The 20,870-nt window shown below is 34.0% G+C and overlaps 1 pseudogene; it reads right to left on the reverse strand.

Annotated features, from left to right (window-relative positions):
- Positions 1 to 1,066: 1,066 nt before the first annotated feature.
- LOC100612751 (small ribosomal subunit protein eS7-like) overlaps positions 1,067 to 20,870 on the reverse strand; it is a 37,468-nt pseudogene continuing 17,664 nt past the window's right edge.

Consider the following 20,870-nt stretch of genomic DNA (forward strand, 5'->3'; position numbering starts at 1 on the left):
CTATGAGTTCTATATATATTCATAGTGATATGGTTTGGATTTGTGTCCCTGCTCAAGTCTCATGTTCGAATTGTTTTCCCCAGTGTTGGAGGTGGGGCCTGGTGGAAGGTAATTGGACCCAATAGTATACTCACTCTGAATATACATTTCATTCATTTATTTAAAAGATATATGTTAAATATACATTTGGTACCCTAAACTGCCATACTTCCTGTACAACCTGTGAAACCGTGAGCCAATTAAACCTCTTTTCTTGATAAATTACCCAGTCTTGGGTATTTCTTTATAGCAGTGTGAGAATGGACTAATACACACAGTAAGCTTGAAACCAATAATAAGTAATAAATATTATTGATGTAATTTATATTTTTGTTTAATCTTATAAGAAAACACCTGACTATGTTTGTCTTTTGTGTGTTTCCATGATAACTGACTAACACATCTTCCAAATACTCTGAAGCTCTCACTGATTAAACATTATGATGATCTAACCACCGCTCCCAGGCTACCCAATCAGATACCAGCGCTTGCCTCATGGATAATCAAGATACAAATTATATCTGGCAGGAACTAAATCTCCCCTAAGGGTAGGCTTAGAGAATTTATTATTATTTCCATGATGAGCAACATAATCTTAAATTAATTTCAAGACGTTTTTGGGGAAAGATAATATTTGACATCATCAGTAAAGCAACCTATTAATTGATATAGGTATTTTCTGTATTTGTTGACACTGGATTATTGGTCACCAGCCTCTGGGCATTTGCCGATAGCAAGCTAGGTGAACCAGTTGAATACTGACTCTCAGAGCATTGCTGCAGTTCAGTGAGTCACACCCAGTGAGCATATTTAACGATGAATTAACAGCATGTTTCATGTATACAACTCGCTGGAACAAGCTAATTTCATAGTTTATATTAATATTTAACCAACCACAGTTAAACAAAACTCTCATCTATTACAGTGATTAAATTGATAGCTTTATCTCAAGTTAGATTAAAAGGTATTATTTCCTTTCTAAATCTGTGAATATAATTTATTTAGTCATTTTTGTTTACAACGGAAACTATGGGAAATCAAAATTAACATCCTTATCCGTGAGCCTCTTATAGACACCTGAAAAAGTGTCAACCTTGTGTTCCACATTGTTCTGCTGTGCTTTGACTAAATGAACCCTGATGAGCAAGCTACCCTCCAGTTTCACACAGATTCTCTTGTCCACAACTTCACTTGGAAGACCAAGTCCTAAAGGATCACATCCTACACAGCTGTCAGAGTATGGCTCCTGGGATGCTTTTTCTTATTTACTTTTTTTTTTGTATGGCTTTTTTTGAGTTGGCTTGGGCAGAATTCTCCTCTGAGCAATAAAGATGACATACTTCCCAGTGAACTTCTCCAATTCACGTACTAGCTGAACTTGGATTTTCTGGAAAGATTTCAGTTGAATGGGAACAAAGATTATGATCACTTTCTGACCACCACCAACTTCAGTTTCCTTGGCTGCTGTAATATTCTGCTCCCTGTGCTGAGTCTTGAGGTCCAAGTTTATCTGCAGCTCCTGAAGAGCCTGGGCCCAAACTCAAACTTGTCCTTCTCCTTGCTGAAAGTCAGCTTAGGGAGAGGCCCAAGTCTCACGAGAGCTCATCAAATTCCAAAAAGTATTATTTCATGTTCAGTATTTTCTAGTTTTGTTTTGTTTTTTAACTCAAGCCTTGATGTGCTCAAGATACTAGGTTTCTAACGACAATCAAAGATAAATATTGTTTGTGTATAGACATCTGTGTGTGTGTGTTTCCCTCAACTAGGAAATTGCTTTCATATGGCAGTAAAAAAGTTGTTGTCTTCATCTAAGGAAGTATCCAAAGAAATCCCTATAATGGTGGCTAAGTATTAAATAGTAGATATCTTCATGCTGTAGATTTGAAAATTCTCAAGCCATATTCACCATCATCCTAGAATGTTAATGCTACATGTGTTAAATGATTATAATCAATCAGAGGTCATTTGACAAGTACTTTCTTCATTTTTTTTTAAATAAACAATATTTAAGTCTTGGCAATATGACCAGCCTAATAAAGAAATCAGAAAAAAATCATACATGTGATATTTATTTCCATAGGCAAGCTCCATGCTACTTAATATCACATATTTTCCTGTACTATAATCTTATTTTAGTGCCACAATGGTACAGTTAGTCTCCTTTGCTGTTGTGTAACTTCCTTCAACCATTTAAAATCTGTTGATTTGCTATTTTTGCTTCCATGTAGTTTCATTTAAAAGTCAAATATACTTGGCATTTGCTAAAGTCATAGCTCTTACTCTTCTTGGAAATTCTCTGCAAGCTTACATTTTATTTAAACAATTCATCTGCAGTAGCATAAAATTTACAATTTCAATTCTGTTTAAGCTTTGAATGACAAATTGTCCTATTATCTCATTTCTTTCTTGCTTTATTTGACTAAACAAATGCCCTACAGTAGGAACATTTACTTGTGAAGTGAAAATTAATCCATCCTTTTTATAACTCTGCAATATAATCTCTATAATACCCCACATCAGTGAAAGTAATGAATACTTCATATCTACCTTCACCATTCTATTAAAGGTGTCATACACATTTTTTGTAAAGAAAAAACACAGAACGTCATCCACTTTCCATTGCCCAAATCTACCATTTTGTTATTTCAAAGTATTTTATTTTTATTTTTAAGGGACAGTCTCATTTCTATTGCCCAGGCTTGAGTGCAGTGGCACAATCATAGTTCACTCTAACCTCAAACTCCTAGGCTCAGGCAATTATCCTACCCCAAGCTCCCGAGGAACTACACTATAGGTGCATACCACTATGCCCAACTAATTTTACAATTTTATTTTATTTTTTATAAGTAGGGTATCACTATGTTGTCCACCTTGGTGTCAAATTCCTGGCCTCTAGTGATCTTCCTGTCTCAGCCTCCCAAAGTTCTGGGATCACTGGTGCAAGCCACCTTGCCCAGCCTCAAAATAGTTCAGTAACAAATAAAGCCTTCTTTTAAATTTCAAATTCTACCCACCTGTTTTTTATATATTTTTTTCTAAATAATAAGTGGCTGTTTCTTAGTAGCAGTAATATTTGGTTCTTAAAATTATTTTTTATTTTTCATCTAAAAAGTAAAATACCACAAAATAACTGGCATTTACTTCCAAATATATTTTTCCTTTTATTTCACAGCCCCCCACCCCACAAAAAAACATTCCTTCTCTTTTCTCTCCAATGAGTTCATTTGCTACTGTTACTTTTGGCATCTATAGAATTTCAAATAAATTCTGTACTTTAGTACCTGAGCTAGAGAGGTCAATCATTGGTGGGTAGCAAATGATCAAACAAGACTGTTACAAGACTGTTTTCCAAAAATGATGAAAAAAATCCATTTGTCATGACAGTAAGGAGGAAAAAACTGTAGAAAGATGTGCAGTCTGTTAGCTCATCTTACCTTTTATTGATGGTTAAAGTATGCATGATTCCTAAAGTATACAGTTGAGCATGTTTGAAATTTTCAACTCTACCTAATTGTATAAAATATGTACCACCTTTTTAAATTAATTTATAAGAAAATTTCATCAGTGTTATTTTGATATAATACTTCATATTATTTTGCTGTCATGCAGAAGATGAACTTCTTTTTAATAAAACTATTTGCTTCAAGATTGTTCTCATGGCTCTTAGTCCATACAATTCCTAACAGGATACAAATATAATCAGTTAATAAGTTAATGTATTTAGGAGTAATTTTGAGCACAATATTTTACTTTTATCCTCTTTTATTATGCTCTACTTAAATTATTATTGGTGCTCATTCTTTTTAGTTAAAGGCCATCCTAGGACTAATATAGTAGAGTTGAGCAGCCACATTTTTCTCAGTAAAATGCAAAATAGAGATTCTCTAACTTGTTTTCCTATCAGCTGTCCTGTGTTTAAAGTGTATAAGGTAAAAAAATAAATTTGTTTAAATTGTGATTTTTCAAATGGATAATTATAAAAGTAAATTAGAACTAAAATCAATGCAATTAATAAAATGTGTCATAAAATAGAATGTCAACACTTAAATGTACCACATCAGTGACAAGAGAGGTAAAACCTTTCAAGAAGTTAAAATAAGAAAAATCTTCATTGAATAAAAATAAAATAAATAAAACTTTATCTCATGTGCCATGTTTAGGAGAACTCTTAGACCTATTTTCAGATGTGTCTGGATTTGTGTAGGAAATCTTAACTCTCATTTAGATTACAACCTCTTCCACAAGACTTGAAATTATAGGATTCTATCCAATGCCAATGAGCTTCATTACAGTTGAGACTCTGATAATATGTAACATCGATTTTACATTATTTCACATAACATATTTATCTGTGGTTTATTTGATCCCTGCTATTACTGATGTATGAGTTTTAATCTATGGTTTAATTCACACAAATATCCAGAGGTTACCACTTACATTAAATGCATACTTATGTAATATATTTCCTATTATCCTGTTAGGATTCCATTCACTTCTTGTTTGTTTTCTGACAGGTACACAAGACTCCTATTGTTAATAGCATTGTAAAAGAGAAGAAAGGCCTTGTCCCTTTTAAGTTGAGTAACTAAAAAGAGAATAGTGACTGAAGATAAGCTGTGGTAACAGGGCAAAGCAAAGCAAACTTACTGAAGTCTAATAAAAATAGTGAGTCAAACAAGGCCAAAATGAGGTAGAAAACATTAATGTAACTAGAATCTGAGACTCCCATCTTTGTTTCGCTGTGTTCCAAAAGAGGATTCTATATATATATATATATGTTAAGGGGACATAATATCTTAGCTATGTTCACATAAGGAGTAGCACAAAACTAGTTCATAACAAAAGTGGTCATAGGTAAGCTATTGGGGGTTCTGTTAATCTTGGACTGGAATTGAAATGTAGTGACAACAGGATGCCCCCACTTGCCGTCATATAGACACTCCTAAAGGTAGAGAACCCTTTTTAGAGAACCTTAGTTTATAATCTTTGTAAGACCTCAAGGAGGACCATGTTTCACTGGAATATAAAATGTCTGGAGAATCCAATTTTGCTTTAGGCTGATGTGAGGAAGAGATAGAGGATAGATAGATAGATAGATAGATAGATAGATAGATAGATAGATAGATAGATATAGATAGATAGATAGATGATAGATAGATAGATAGATAGATAGATAGATAGATAGATAGATAGATAGATGATAGATAGATAGATAGTCCAAATTCCTACATAATCTAGTCATTCCCTCAGTATTCCTGAGCTGGGAAGGTTCAGAGAAAAATGGAAACATTGCTTCATCCATTAAGTGAGGCGAAACAGTAGTTTGAGAATGTGAACCCAACTTCTTTTCATGCCTTTCAGGATGTGATAGAGTTAATAGAATTTGGAAAATTTTAATAGAAACATCCCCCAAAATGACAAATACCTTGAATTAACCTGCATTTTTGATGTTTAAAAGTAATTTATATTAAAATTTTACATCAATAATTTATCATATTATTACATAATATTCATTGCCTTTAGCTGTCAAAAGCTTCCCAGAGATACTGAATCTGTAGTAAGCAGAGTATTCAAAAGCCTCGTGTCTCTACTAGATTCTAAGAACTCCACAAATTCAAAGAATGTTTGTAGTAGGCTGAATAATGGGCACCCAAAAATATCCAGTACTTTTCCCTGGAACGTGTAAAAGTCATCTTATAAGGAAAAAGGCACTTTGCAGGTGTGATTAAATTAAGGCTTTTGAGATGGGGGGGAATCATCTTGGATTGTCCAGATGGGTCCTAGTTTCAATCACAAGTGAGAGGGACAGAGGGAAATTTGACACACACAGAAGAGAAGACAATGTGATCACAGAAGCAGGTTATTTTAGTAATGCTTCCATGAGACAATCAAGTCACAGAATGCTGGTAGACACCAGAAGCTGAAAGATTTCAGACTTCTTACCTCCGGAATGGTAAGAGAATAAATTTTTATTCTCAAAAGCCAGTAAATGATTTTGATTTTGTGGTGGTTTGTTCATATACAAAAATCAACTCAAGATGGATTAAAGACTTAAATGTAAAACCTAAAACTATACAAACCCCAGAAGAAAACCTAGGAAATAACATTCTGAATGGTCCTGGCAAAGACTTCATGACAAAGACTCCAAAAGCAATTACAACATAAACAAAAATTAACAAGTGGGACCTAATTAAACTAAAGAGCTTCTGTGCAGCAAAATAAACTATCAACAGAGTAAACAGACAACCTGAAGAATGGAAGAATATATTTGCGAACTATACATCTAACAAAGGTCTAATGTTCAAAATGTATAAGGAATTTAAACCAATCAACAAGCAAAATATGAAAAGGCTTTACTGGCCATTGCTGGTTTTGATGACAGAGGAAAGGACCACGAGCCAGGAAATGCATGTGGCCTCTTGCAAAAAGCAAGAAAATGGATTCTCTCCAGAAAGGAATGCAGCTCTGCCAAAATCTTGATTTTAGCCAAATGAGACTCATTTGATCTCCAGGACGATAAGCTAATAAGTTAGGGTTGTTTTAAGCTGCTACGTTTGGGAGTAATTTGTTATAGCAGCAATAGGTAACTGATAACATTATCCTATAAGAAAAAAAAAGTATGTAAAAGTCATCTGAAGACATCTGCATCTATATTAAAAAGTCTTGAAAGTATGCCACAAATAAATAATACAAAATATTAATAATTTATCTGCAACCATAATGCCCCATCTACATCCCTTAGTATCGTATGGTTTCCTTTTCAAATCTAATGACATGTAAGCTATCAGATAAAAGTATAACTTTCATGACTATTAAATATCAAGAACTTTACTAGTTTGGGGTATATTTAATAAAAAATAAGATTTAAACATTCTAATTATAAAAACCAATGCACAATATCCAGTGATAATTTAATCAAAGTAAGTACAATAAATGAATTCCTTGTGTATGTGTGTGCCTAATGCAACTGACACAGGATAAGAATTCATTAACAGTGAATACAAGCACAAGTTTTATTTGTAGAACTGTTTTTCCAGGAATTAGAAACAAAGATTATCTGCTTGCATTGTGGTTTAAAATTTGATATGTTTCTCAAGGCTTGAGCTTGACCATTTATTCAAATAAGCATCTAAACTTAAACACCAAGCATATAAACAGAGCCAAAGACAAAAACCACGTGATTATCTCAATAGATGCAGAAAAGGCCTTTGAAAAAATTCAACAACCCTTCATGCTAAAAACTCTCAATAAATTAGGTATTGATGGGACGTATTTCAAAATAATAAGAGCTATCTATGACAAACCCACAGCCAATATCATACTGAATGGGCAAAAACTGGAAGCATTCCCTTTGAAAACTGGCACAAGACAGGGATGCCCTCTCTCACCACTCCTATTCAACATAGTGTTGGAAGTTCTGGCCAGGGCAATTAGGCAGGAGAAGGAAATAAAGGGTATTCAATTAGGAAAAGAGGAAGTCAAATTGTCCCTGTTTGCAGACGACATGATTGTATATCTAGAAAACCCCATTGTCTCAGCCCAAAATCTCCTTAAGCTGATAAGCAACTTCAGCAAAGTCTCAGGATACAAAATCAATGTACAAAAATCACAAGCATTCTTATACACCAACAACAGACAAACAGAGAGCCAAATCATGAGTGAACTCCCATTCGCAATTGCTTCAAAGAGAATAAAATACCTAGGAATCCAACTTACCAGGGATGTGAAGGACCTCTTCAAGGAGAACTACAAACCACTGCTCAAGGAAATGAAAGAGGATACAAACAAATGGAAGAACATTCCATGCTCATGGGTAGGAAGAATCAATATTGTGAAAATGGCCATACTACCCAAGGTAATTTACAGATTCAATGCCATCCCCATCAAGCTACCAATGACTTTCTTCACAGAATTGGAAAAAACTACTTTAAAGTTCATATGGAACCAAAAAAGAGCCCGCATCGCCAAGTCAATCCTAAGCCAAAAGAACAAAGCTGGAGGCATCACACTACCTGACTTCAAACTATACTACAAGGCTACAGTAAACAAAACAGCATGGTACTGGTACCAAAACAGAGATATAGATCAATGGAACAGAACAGAGCCCTCAGAAATAATGCTGCATACCTACAACTATCTGATCTTTGACCAACCTGAGAAAAACCAGCAATGGGGAAAGGATTCCCTATTTAATAAATGATGCTGGGAAAACTGGCTAGCCATATGTAGAAAGCTGAAACTGGATCCCTTCCTTACACCTTATACAAAAATCAATTCAAGATGGATTAAAGATTTAAATGTTAGACCTAAAACCATAAAAACCCTAGAAGAAAACCTAGGCATTACCATTCAGGACATAGGCATGGGCAAGGACTTTATGTCCAAAACACCAAAAGCAATGGCAACGAAAGCCAAAATTGACAAATGGGATCTAATTAAACTAAAGAGCTTCTGCACAGCAAAAGAAACTACCATCAGAGTAAACAGGCAACCTACAAAATGGGAGAACATTTTCGCAACCTGCTCATCTGACAAAGGGCTAATATCCAGAATCTACAATGAACTCAAACAAATTTACAAGAAAAAAACAAACAACCCCATCAAAAAGCGGGCGAAGGACATGAACAGACACTTCTCAAAAGAAGACATTTATGCAGCCAAAAAACACATGAAAAAATGCTCATCATCACTGGCCATCAGAGAAATGCAAATCAAAACCACTATGAGATACCATCTCACACCAGTTAGAATGGCAATCATTAAAAAGTCAGGAAACAACAGGTGCTGGAGAGGATGTGGAGAAATAGGAACACTTTTACACTGTTGGTGGGACTGTAAACTAGTTCAACCATTGTGGAAGTCAGTGTGACGATTCCTCAGGGATCTAGAACTAGAAATACCATTTGACCCAGCCATCCCATTACTGGGTATATACCCATATGACTATAAATCATGCTGCTATAAAGACACATGCACACGTATGTTTATTGCGGCATTATTCACAATAGCAAAGACTTGGAACCAACCCAAATGTCCAACAATGATAGACTGGATTAAGAAACTGTGGCACATATACACCATGGAATACTATGCAGCCATAAAAAATGATGAGTTCATGTCCTTTGTAGGGACATGGATGAAATTGGAAATCATCATTCTCAGTAAACTATCGCAAGAACAAAAAACCAAACACCGCATATTCTCACTCATAGGTGGGAATTGAACAATGAGATCACATGGACACAGGAAGGGGAATATCACACTCTGGGGACTGTGTTGGGGTGAGGGGATGGGGGAGGGATAGCACTGGGAGATATACTTAATGCTAGATGACGAGTTAGTGGGTGCAGCGCACCAGCATGCCACATGTATACATATGTAACTAACCTGCACAATGTGCACATGTACCCTAAAACTTAAAGTACAAAAAAAAAAAAACAAAAAAAAACACCAAGCAGAAATATTAGCCATTACTCTAGCAAACACACTGTAGATGTAAATTTCATTATCAACATCCTGTCTCACAAGATTCTGTAATATTCCAGTAAGCAGGGCCAGGAAATACAAAAATTTTCCCACAGATATTTCACTACTTCGATTATAATTTCAAGTTGTGTAACATTTTACAGTAACCAAACAGGCTAAATGCAAATATATAAAACAAAAACTGTAACCAGAAAATCATTTTATCTAAAACTACCTCTCATTTTTTAATTGCAACATCTTACATGGACCTAAAAAAATTGCAACATCTTACTTTTCCTAACTAGTTTTACTGGAATAAGTATATGCCTAATACTTGTTTATTTATTTATTCAAAATCTTTCCTAACTAATAGCAGATCTGTGATTACTGGGCCGTTTTAGCATTCTTCCCTATATATACAGAAAGTGAATGCTGTCATTATCTTTCAGTTCAATTTCAGATACATCTCCAGATTTTCTTATTTCTGTTGCTATTGTTATTCTTATGTAATATGACTTGACTTCATACTTCTCTAGTGGATTTCTTTAACTTTGCTTTATGGATTTCTGTCATAATTCTATTCATGTCATCAAGGCACTGCATAATTTGCCTGCCTCTTCAGAAGCCTTTCAAGGGAAGCTATATATTGATCATAGTCAACTACACTCTAATTGCTCAAGATACTGCCAAACATTTCATCAGTCTGGTATATGTTAAATACAATAGAACCAATCCTGTTTTAAATAAGTTAATTTTTCTAGGCAGAGAGCTACCGAGTAAGGCTTACCTTTTGGTACTCAATTAGTAAGAATCATAACATGCTTTTGAAACTCATATTAAACCACTCAGTGTTGCAATGACCTATTGGTTGACATCATGTCATTATAGATTGGAATTTTCAATTCAGCAATTTGCTTCAATAGTGCTGTCAAAAACTAACAAAATTGTGGAAATGGTTCTCAATGAATTCTCAGAATGTTTATTGATGCAGCTGATACTGTCGTTAAAGTTTCTACACTTATATTGATAAGCTGATTGGTACACTAGGAGACAAATGCCCTTTGTTGAAGGCATCAGCAGGCACATCAATGCACATTTCATTTCTGATTATTTTTTCTTTGGGCTATACTAAATATGGCAGTAAAGTTGAACAAAATTTTAATAATTGGTAGGAATATTATTTTTCAAGTGTCACGAGCCAGGGAGGCACACAAAATAAATTTTTCTAATAAATCACAATCATAATAACAGATCGAACAGACCTATGAATCCCCCCAAATTCATCATTTTAAAGCGATCAGCTCATTTAACACTAAAATGCATCTATCCTCAGGCTGAATGATAACATCTGTAAAGCAGCACCCAGCAACATAATGCATTTAAGGATATATAATTAAGACATTGGAAAGAATTATGACTATTAGGCCTGAATCTTAAAGGAGTCAATAATTGCTTGCAAACAGTAAAGTCGGATAAATTGCTTCTTAGGAAAATAAACTAGGAGAGGAAAATTTCAGAGGAGTACACAGTAGGTTCCCAGTTAACTTAAAAGGTTAATTTTCCAGAAGAATAACATCTATCTAAAAAGATTATATAGTTCTTGAGTTACATAAGATTTGAACCTCAAATACCTATCTGAAGAGGCTGATTCATTCTTATACTTCTCTCAGATCCTCAATCCAGGAGTAGTTCTTCATACAACGGGCTTTTGTGAACTATTTATTCAATTAGTAAGCAATCTTGATCCCTAAAGCTCCATCTAATCCTGGCCTCTTTTGAAAAAACAGAACTTTAGAGCTAGAAAGTAATTGCAAAATTATTTATTTCAACCACCTAATTCCCACTAAGGTACAAGAGAAGAATGTGTCTTACTCAAACATAGTGCTTAAGTGATCAAATTAGGTCTCTAGAACCTACGTGCCTGTAGTCTCAGCCATGGAACTTTCTACTTTATTGTCTATTTTTGCCACTTCTATTCATTAAAATAGTTACCTAGATGGAGAATCAGATATCCAGTGTTCTTTATTCCATATACCAGTAATTTTTAATTTGCCCTTGTACAAATCACATTTCCCTTTACTAAGTAATAATTTTTAAAAAGCATGGTTGATATAGTTATTTTAAAAGGACGCTGACATAGTTCGATCACTGCCATACTTATCTCAACCACACAATGATATGGTTGACACTGTAGATTACTTTCCTCTTAAATATTATTTTTCTAGATTAAGAACTATTATGTTAGACTATATTTAGCTAGTGTAAAGTTTGGGAATTCTCTATGTCATTGACAATCTGGTAGTGGGATTAGAAAATACTATCTGTTAACAGATAAAGCACTAAGGTGCTTGAAATGCCTGACTCAAAGCAGAATTAATGCGGAAATGCTAAGGTGGCAATTACAGATAAATGGAGTATTAAGGACTAAAGGAAGTAAAACGCGAATTTATTTTGTCATTGTAAGAGAGAAGCAATTGAGACTCTGTAGAGAAGAACACTCATACTCAGTGATCCCTGACTATCTGGTTTACAACTAGAGCTAGTTTATAAAGAGCAGAAAGACAAGGGCATATGAAGTTAGAGTATTTTGAGAAAAGAGGAAACCTAAAAAGGAATAGTTGGGAGTAATTAAACTGGTTAAACACAAACAGAAAACAAACCATTGTGTAAAAGGCGGTAATTAATCCCAACTTAAAAAAATGAAAGAAAATAAGAGAATCATTTAGGTAATACTGCCTATAGTTTTGTGAATGGGATGTAATAAACAAATAAAGAAGAACCTAGAGATTGAGCTTGGCCATATTGTGGAAATGTTATAAAGATCAATATTGATCCCCAAATGGAGATCTGGGGCTAAGCCAGAACATAAATATACAGTTAGCCAAGGCCTGCCTAGTAAGATATGAAGGTGGAAAAGAAGAAAATGAGTTCATTCAAGTCAAGGGAACTATAAAGGGAATATAGAGAGATCTTTGCAAAGACATCAGAAATTCTAAAGAAAAAGTAGCCAGTGAATATTTAAAAAGTAAAAAAAAAAAACCACTACATTGATTAAATCTGCCTTTCATAAATTGCCTGTATCAAGCTATAAATTGATGTTCTTAAATATTAAGCACCAATGTTATAAAATAATACAATTTCCATAGTATTTATATACAGACATTATGTGCATACTGAAAAAATTGCAATATAAAATAACCTAAAATATTTTTTAAATAGCAAAGCCAAGAGAAAAAGGGAGATTTAACTAATGAACTTAAATGAAAAGTAACAAGCAATTTAAAGAATGCGTTGAAATCAAAATACAACTAGATCAACCCTAAATGGGGAAATAGAAAAACAATAAAAAGAGTGTAATTTAAATATATTGGAGTGGCTATGAATTTGGACAAGTTATTGCTGGATAATATTCAATCTGCAAGGATATTAGAGCATTAAAATGAATAGTCATATATGCAGATAATAATGAGCAGAGTTAGCACCATTGTAATGCAGTAAAGAAAAAAGTCCTTTTTAAATATAAAAATTTAACAATGAATATGAAAATGTATATCAAAGGAAAAATTAAAAGGTGTACCACATAGCAAGAAGTGGTACCCTGGTTACTGTCTAGCTTTGATACAACTCCTTATAGACTGATATTTGAGAACCAAAATTCAGCACTGGTTATTGCATTTTTGAAAAGTTAACATTTAAATGCCGATAAAGTATAAATGATCTTTATTATTCTAAGCAGGTTTGGCTTTCATTTATTTCACACAGTATTTAATTTTAGATATATTTTACTTAAGCTGTCCTTGAATAAGTGAAAGAATGCTGGTCTGACTCTAGACATAAAAAGAAGAAGAAGAATTAGAACTCAATCTCTCTCTCCCTGCCTCTCTCTCTCTCTCTCTCTCTCACACACACACACACACACGCACACACACACACACACACACACTTCCTTATTATTGCATGTCAAATAAAATATTAACGGGGTGAAATTCAAATACTAAAAATCTTAAGCTAACCAGTAACACAGACATATTCACAATGTACTCAAACCTCTGGAGTTGTAAGGTCAGTACAAATATAACCCAATCCCTTCTAAATGTACAGTATTACACAAGAATCATGGATGTTCAGATGGCTGTACAAGTCATTCAAACAGCAAAGAAAGGAGCACACTTTTTTTTAGCATATAGAGCTCCCTAGAACCAGAAAGCAGATGAATACATTTTACAAAGATTTCCAATAACAAGCTGTGCACCAAAATGTTTTCTTTTTACTCAACCTTTAGTTTTCCAAGGAACTCAATCTAAACAAAATGTCCAGCCCTGACCAATCCACATAATAAAAGCTTTACAAAGTTTAGAAAACATGTATAACTGTCAATGTAGGTGTTGATCAAATAAAGACAAGAAGGTCGCATTTATTTGCAAAGGTTAAACAGCAAGGAGAAAGGAGTCCAAGAGGAGTAATGAGGTGAAACTGTACAAGGACATTTCTAAAACAGCTTGTATGTGTGTTTTGGGTGGAACAGTCTCTAAGAAGTCATAAAATCCTCATTGCTTAGTCATTTAAAAATCAGAGCGTACAAAGGCAGACTTAAAATGCTTAATTAGGCCTCTGACATTTTTCTGAAAAATTAATGTGAATCTGACAGTAATCCACTGTCGGAGAATTCTTAGATTTTTTTGAACTTATTACACAATTAACATCATGAAACTTACTACAGACACCATTATTAGGAAAATATTGTCAAAAGTGTTTAAGTAATTAAGTTGTTTTTGACCATTTATTTATGGATACAAAATATAAGGTTTGAAACAGCTAATAGTGTTGTACAGACCACATTTACATAACAATAATTTCCTTAAAAATTAGCAAGAATTAAGATATCTCCTATTTGAGAGAAGTACTTGTAATATTTATTTCTTTTATGAAACAGATATGATAGCCTTAAATAAAATTTGTATTTTAGATAGTCCATTATACTTCTAAAGCATAAACATCCCAATGTGTGTTTTAGAATCGAAGGCAATACCACAAAGTTAAAAACAATCCTTAATTAAGTACTTACCTGAGGTAATAAGCAGTGTACTAATGTTAAATGTTAAGACGTTAGAGAAATGTTTCTGAAAAGAGCATATGCAGCATCACAATTGCCTAGAGAGTTTGTTAAAAATCGAAATTTCTGTATCTCGGTTCAGAACAATTTGGGCCCACCAATGTGCATTTTACCAAGTTCCTCAGATTATTCTGCTGTGCCCTAAAGCTTAAGAATCATTGACAGAAAAATAGAACTTCAATGAGAAAGCTAGAGATAAAAAGGAACGAATTTTCCTTGTTCCAGTGTCATTAGTATATTATACTCTAATTTTCCTTTAATAATATTTTCCCTAGGATAAGACAAAAGACAAGCCACATAGCATTATAATTTCATAAAACAAAATAATAATTATCACTCAATAGAACTCCATCTCAAAACACGTGTAAGTATATTTCCTTAGGTGGTCCCTGAGAAAGGCTCATAAAGCATAATGCTGATTTAACTCAAGGATATTATAGTATTTATAAAATGGAACAGATTGACCTGAACTCTAGGTGTCTTTGATGGCTCAAAGCAAATCCAGAAGGCCTTACCAGTTTCAACCAGTTTGTGCCAGTTAACTTCAAAGAGGAAGTTTGCCTAATGATTTTTATAAACATGAACATTTCCTAATAATATATTGTAGGTTGTTACTTGCTTATCCAAGCGATCCCATTTTGAATAAAGGTTCCTTAAAAGAGTTTTGAACAAGGAACATGACAGATTGCATTTTTAAGCCATGTTCATTAAAAAAAAATTCTAGCTAATAAAAATATTACTTTATATAATGTTGACATACTGTTTTTCTCAGCTTATTTAACAATAGTAGAAGAGATGTTCATGCTTAATCATTAAGGGTTTCAGGTTGATCAGATTTATCAGTGTACTTTTTAAACTAACAATAAATCACTTTACTGATGGCTCAATCAATTTTTGGCCACTTATTATGCCATTATATCACCTACTTAATTTTCGAAATCAATCTTTATTTATAAAAAGCTTGTCCTCTTCCCCTTGTGTGTCACAGTGTCATGCTGTAGATTTTGGTCCCTATGGAGTAAGGACAGAGCCAGAATCAGAAAGTAGATACAGGACACAAGGAAAGACATGCTTCGGTCACATATGGGAATGAGAAAGGTTTTGTGTATCAAAATAATCATAACTTCATTGAAAGAGAAAAATTTCTTATAATTATTAATTCCACAATTGTACTAATGTAAAAAAATTAGTAACACTGTTATCTGATAATATAATTTACCAAGTATGGTGGGCACATAATCTCATATCTAAAATTCGTGACTACATTTATGATTCATTCCACTTTTCTTTATGCAAAAGAAGAGCTCTTATATCCTGAAATAATCTAACCTCCTTTCTGATACTTATTTCCACATTTTAATGTTCAAAATTTGTTTGAAAGTTTAAAAAATTTCTCCAAATTCTTGGACTGTCCTTGTTTAAGACAAATCATATGTAATTTCTGCTATCTAGTTATAATATTTTATCATATTCACTCATTCCATCAAATATTTATTTTAGCATCTACCATATACCAGACACTGATCTTCCACCTGCACTTTTCAAATTTTAATGCACATATGAATGAGCCATATAATGCAGATTCTAATTCAGTAGGTCTGGGATAGGGCCTAAAATTCCACACTGTTGACAAACTTCCAGGTAAGATTAAGATCATACTTTGAGCATCAGGAGTAGTAACACTTAGTCTATAGAACTAACTTGAAAAAGGTGAAAGAAGCCAGTCTTAATAAAACCATCCCATAACAATTTGAGATATAGTATTGTAGATGGACAGCGGTCCAGGAAGGATTGTAGTTTTAAAATTGCAACAAAAGTTATGGAATCTAATACATCCCAATACACAAAAACCAATGAACTCTATGAGAACATAACCATCAGTGCCAAAGTCAGAAAGAAAAATATGATACCAAGAGCATTCTATATTAAAAAGATTTATAGCTTATTTCTATTTGAGATAATCTATTGCTGTAGGAGGGATTTTTTAAAAATGAGTGAGGTTGGCTGATTTTGAACGCAATCAATAAATATTTGTGAAATAGATTCAGATCTCCTGACACTATATTCCTAAGCTAAGAAAGAATATTTCTAGCCACTTCCTAGATGTTGGCTAAATGAGAACCATACTGTATTCACATGCAGGTTGGAAAAAATCTGCCATAAAGTCAACTAAGGAAGTTTTTCCCAAGTGGGTAAAGAATACAAATAGGAAAGCAAACGGGACTTTTTGCTGGAGCAGATTTTGGAAAACAGGAGCACAACATCTCTTTCCTGTGTTTCCCAAAGGAGTCATTCTGTAGACTTTTGGGTATGAATTAAAAGGAATTAGACATACAAAGAGGAATTTGTTAGAAGAAAATAAGTAAACACACCCATACACATTCATTTTCTGTGGATTTACAGTTACTCTTTGTAAAATGTGGACATAATAGAATATCCATTTGGATCATTTCATTATGAATATCATTTAAGGAACTGATATTAACTTTATAATTATGCTCTTGGATATTTGTTTGTTACCATATAAGATGACCTGACTTTTCAATCAGATACCATAGCAGAGGAAAATAAGGTGCATATTATCTTTGTTATAATGATAAAACTTTGCACCTCTATACTAGTCCAGAGAAGACATACTTGTATTTATTCTAGACTAATTGCAGACCATTTCTATGTTCTTTTGCTACAGCTTCCTCTCAGACCACCAAAGTCTAGCATTTAACTTTTGTCTCTATTTTCATCTTTGTATATTATGTCTTGGGGAAAAAATCAGAAGCATCTAGATGAAGCCAAGAATTTTAGTATTATCATTCCCTGCAATATATGCAGCTAAGCTGAAACAGGTCTGCTGTATTTCCTGATTGCCTCAATTTAAAGTAATTTGTGTTGAACTGTGATTCATGAGTTGTTGAAAACTAATCAATATACTGCTTAGTTTCAAACAAAAATTTAAAACAAAGCCATTTATGGTAAATACATTGAAATGAAAAAGCTAAGATTTCCACTACATCCTATTATTTTAATTTGAGTGATCCTTTGTGACTGATTTGCAGGTGGTAATGACTTGCAAATTAAGTTGGCAGAAAACTGTGCTGTTGTGACCCAGTGACTAAGCTTTCGCAGAGCTTACAAAGAACACTGTGCATTTGGGGGCTTTATATTTTATTGCTTATGTCCAGGGTGAGAATGCTTCTTGCAGCCTTGTCCAAAAAATAGCATTAATGAATACTGTCAGTCTACCACTTAGTAGGTTGAGAACAAGCGGTTAACACCTCTACCTCAACACTAATTGACTGGTTAAAGTGCTTGGCCAGGGAATTATTTATTTTCCTGTTCAGCATCTTCTCAGTAAAACAGATTCCTTCCTTTAAACACCAACTCCACTTAACACCACAGTAATGCTCTGTTAGAAATGAAACTAACTCTGTTAGAAATGAAATGCTGCTAGTAGATTCTACATCTGCTGACACATTCCTTTTTAAATACCTTCAATCTAAGTATCGCCACAACTTTCACTGACAGGCTTTTCCTAATTGCATGATTTCCTGAATAGCAAATTTATCAACTGTATGTTTCATCTGGGAGGACTGATCTACCATTCTTGCTGCACCTAAATGTTCACATATGAAAGCAAAAAGTGGCAATGAGGAAAGGGAGAAGGGACAGGAAAATAATCTCTGGAGTACAATCTACTAAATCTACAGTTTTATATGCTTTACCTATTTTAATTTTTACAAGAACTCTGAAACTATTATTGTTATTCATACACATTTTCCAGCTAATTTTGAAGTTATACACCCATTAAGTGTTAATATTGTGGTCACCTCTGAGTTTTGTTTGATCCAGCTCATTCACTACTTCCTTCAGAAACTCTTCCTTAATACCATCATGCCTGCCACCACTGTGGTTATTTTAATAAATCCTCCTTGGTGTTTCTTTCTGTGCTTTCAGATTCTTTTTGCATTGCCTGTTTATACATGTTGCTCCCTCACTAGACCTTGAAATCTGGGAAAGCAAAGTTATGTCTTATCTATGAATCCTAGTGGGTCTAGAACAGTATCTGACACACAGCAGGTTCTCAGTGAATGTTCGTTGAATGGTGACCAAATGACTTCAAAGCCTATGATATTTGAAGCCCTCTTGATCTCCCAACCCCACTTAATCACAAGAAATTTCTCCCTTTTCTGACCTTGCCAAACAGTTTGTATTATTTGAAGGTACTTAGTCCTTCAGGCCTCGCAGTATAGTTATTTTTGCATTCGTCACATGTTCTCTGCCATAACATACACTCTTTGAGAGAGTATTATTCATATTCTCCTAAGCAACCAACCACATTGTTTCAATAACGTTAGTCTTTATATGTGCGTTCATTGAACACTTTCTCTGTCTTAGTTACTTTGTGAGGTATTAGGTAAGGGCAATTCAGAGTCAAACAGGAAGTGGTCCTTCCTCTTGAAGGGATGATAGTCTAGCCATAATAGTCTGGTTACAATAGAGTGTGAAAATTACTATGATTGATGCATGAGCAAAGTGTTACGGAAATACATGGAATGAGTATGCCTGCTTTTACAGAGGAGGTAATATTTAAATGAAGCTGAGCTGTATCTTGCATCAGGTGATACAGCCGAGGCATCTTTTTATAACAAAGAATTTTTAAAGTAGTTTATAGTGGAATAGAATTCAGTACTGTCAAATGCCACTCCTTCCCCCATCAATAAAATTGCTACAGTTGTTTCCCACAATTATTAATCAAAACTTGAGGATTGTAAGATGTGGGCACTGATGTATGCATGGGCTTAGATTCAAATCTCACTCCAACTCCTAACTCTGTTTGACCTTGAAGAGTTACTTTAACTCTATGAGTTTCAATGTTCTAATCAGGGTAAAATAAAGATAATAACTACCCATTGAGTTGAAATATATATATGTATACACACACACATATATATATATAGATAGATATATAGATATCCTTAAAATGTGCATACATGTAAAGCCTAGTTGGTCTTCAATATATATTATTCTTCTAAGAAGTTTGAAAAAAGGGAATATTACTTTCTGGATAGTAACCTGTGTATTCAATAATAAAAACTCGACTTTTCCAACATATTTTTTCTGCCAGTTTCCTACCCTTATACCAAAGATACTAATGTTTCTTTGTAAACTCTCTAGACTAGGAGATACCTCTTGCATTCTAACAGTCCAATCTTATATTCTTTCATTCAGTTAGTAAATTACTTAATATTCATAGATTTATTCAGCATTTACTAATACACATGATGAAATGCTAGATGCTGAGGATGATACAGAAATGGAAATGTCAGTGTCTATACTTATAATTAAGTCACAAAAATATGACATGGTAAACAATTACCATTATAATTCAAAGTAATGTGTAAGAAGTGATCTATGTATGATAAGATCAGTGTGGGCTTTGATAGCTCTGAAGGGGGAGAAATGGCAATATTACGTGTCATTAATAGAAGGCTTCTTGGAGGAGTTTGCATTTAACTTCGATCTTAAAGTTTGCTTAGGTTTGAATAAATGAGATAGGTAGGGCTGATTTTTAGAAGTTTCCCATGCAGAATGGATGGTATTAACCATACAGTAACATGGATTACAGCAGGATCTTTGGGATCAGACAGAACTGAGTTGGGATCCTGGCTTGAAAACTTGCTGGTTTTGTGCTATTGGGCAAGTTTCTAACATATTCGAACTTCCAGATTCTCATGTGAAAAATGGGGATAATAAGGGTACCTACCTCACAGAGTGGTTGTAGAATTAAATATGATAATGCATGAAAAGCACTTTGCATGTACTTGATACATAATAAATGCTTAATAAATAAATGGTAGTTGTTATGACTATGAGCAAAGTTGCAGATACAAAGTTCCAAAAGCATACCTGGAGTAGAGTCATTTTTTTCAAAATGGAAGGTACATACATATGTATGTACAGATAAAAAAATCTGGAAACATTAATGATATGGTTTGGCTCTGTGTCTGCACCCAAATCTCACCTTGAATTGTAATCCCCATAATACCCTCTTGTCAAGGGCAGGACCAGGTTGAGGTAATCAGGTCATGCAGGCAGTTTCCCCCATGCTGTTTTTGTGGTAGTGAGAATTTTCGTGATAGTGAGTGAATCTCAGGAGATCTGATGTTTTATAAGCGTCTGGCATTTCCCCTGCTTGCACTCATTCTCTCTCCTGCTACCCTGTGAAGAGGTGCCTTCTGCCATGATTGTAAGTTGG

The sequence above is a fragment of the Pan troglodytes genome, chromosome X, assembly GCF_028858775.2.
Source record: "Pan troglodytes isolate AG18354 chromosome X, NHGRI_mPanTro3-v2.0_pri, whole genome shotgun sequence".
NCBI lineage: Eukaryota > Metazoa > Chordata > Mammalia > Primates > Hominidae > Pan > Pan troglodytes.